Here is a 2,419-nt window from a genome sequence, read left to right on the forward strand (position 1 = left end):
TAGCCTGCATAAAATTAGTTAGCAACAACAATTTTAAGTATATATGATACTTAAATTAACTTCATATTATAAATTAAATCTTACCCAATTTCTTCAACATTTCTTTTTGTTTGGCATTTTTGAATTTGCGATTGAAATTGCTTGCTATGTGTCGGACGCAGTAAACATGATAACTGTGGGGAGGTTGCCAACCAAGTGCTTCGTTAACAACAACAGACTTTATACTCGCGTGACGATCAAATATGAGACAAATACTATTTTTATTTGTCACGTGTTCACGCAAGTGTGCCAAAAACCATGACCACGCTGGTAATGTTTCACCTTCAACTACGGCGAATGCTAGAGGAAGAACACCACCATTTTCATCTTGTGATGTGGCCATTAAGAGGGTCCCACAATATTTCCCATATAAATATGTGCCGTCAACTTGTATGATTGGCTTACAATAATTAAAAGCCTTTTTACATTGACCGAAAGTCCAAAATACTCTATGAAACTGACGGTGTTCGTGACTCACCATATTCCCAACAATAAAATCATTATGCAGTATTTGAAAATAGGACCCAAGAGAATAATTTTGCATGTGTTTTAGCTACGATGAAAGTTTCACATATGACTCTTCCCAATCGCCATATTCAGTTGCAATCACTTTTTTTTTTCCATTCATGTTTTTTTGTACGAAACCTTATAGGCAAATTGACTGTTTATCCTTTTTTGAATCAAAGAAACTTTTATTGATGGATCTTCTCTAATCATGTGTGTTAATAAAATAAAATAATTTAAATAACAAGTAGCGAAAAACTAGGATAATATGAACATTAAAAACGTACCTACTACACAAGTGACAATTAAATCTGAATCAAGCTTGTCATGATCTTGTGTCACACTCATATTCAGACATGTGCGTGGTCCACCCCATTGTGTTACTTTCCATGAATCAGTTTTTTTTAGATAAAATTTTCGTCATATAAAAAGGGTAAGGACACTCTGCGCTTTTATTCGGGCAACAAACGATATATTTGTGTGATTTGATTTCAACAACTTTAAAACTTTGATGCACCTTCATAACATATTGTTTTAGTGCATTTTTTTACCGCATCTTTACTATCAAAATCCATACCAACATATAATTCTTGCCCAACATTAAAACTCGATGACATCTCCAAACCGCAAATGTCCTCCTCATCAGGATGACTCCAATTGACATTATTATAATGCAAAACATCATTCCAAAATGGATTTTGAATTCCTTCTACACCTAATAGTTACAAAAATAAAATTCAGGTCAATATCACAATAATATTTATTTACCATTAAATACAATTGTCATAAAATGATAAATGTATTAGCCTATTTTTTTTTTAATAAAATATACCTTCTCTTGGGTGAACAATTGTAATGGGTTGAATCATGTGGGTGACTTCATCATCTGTATCAGATATACCATCAACACTATCATCTTCATCTAAAGAGTCTTCAACGTATGAGTTAGACACAAGATAATCATCATCATCATCTAAAGCACTTACATTTCTTGGCAGTTCCGACTCATTATTAGATAAATTATTAACATAATTTACAGAATGAAACGTAGAACCACCACCAACATCTTTTTCTATGTACAATTCTATAGCTGACATTTGTTCTTGTTGTTGAAAACTTTCAATCATAGTTTCAACATCTTCGTCATCACAAATTTGCAACGCAACATATTTTCCTGAAACTAAAAATCTACAACTTATAGAAGAAATAAATTCATTATTTTCTAACTTTATCTTATCTCCAATTTTTTTTTCAAAGCATTGAAACTTATTCCACGTTTAATCTGAACCGCTTTTTTACTGCCTTCAAATATTACACTATCATTCTCTTCATATACCTTTCCATTGAAATATAAGACTGTTATAATCGAATTCATCATATACCAAAATATACCTACAAAAACAATATTATAAATAATTAATTAATCATAACAACAATAACTTCAAAATAAAATAATCTAATTATAAAAAAAATACTATTTCAGTTAAATTTGAGATTAAAAATTCATTCTAAAAAAAAATTATTACTTAAAACAAAATTTGTGATGCGAGAGGATTTGAGAAAGTTGAAAAACTTGAAGAGGCTTTGAAGGTAGAAAAACTAGAAAAATAAAGAAGCCAAGAAATTTTTTTCTTCAGAAATGCACCAAGCATGTACCAACAAAGGCTTTTAAATAGAGGGGAGGGGAAACATGCATGTTTCGCCAGTGGTAATGGCGAAACATACATGGCTCTGTTTCGCCAGTAGTGCTTGCAAAACCTGCTGCACTACACCTGCTGCTTCTGCACCCTACGCTTGAACTCTGCACGCCTACCTGAGCTATGTATTGTCGATCAAACGGGCGAAATCCAACACCCACCTGTTCCGCCAGTGTTAG

This window comes from Glycine max, chromosome 3 (assembly GCF_000004515.6).
Source record: "Glycine max cultivar Williams 82 chromosome 3, Glycine_max_v4.0, whole genome shotgun sequence".
Classification (NCBI taxonomy): Eukaryota; Viridiplantae; Streptophyta; class Magnoliopsida; order Fabales; family Fabaceae; genus Glycine; species Glycine max.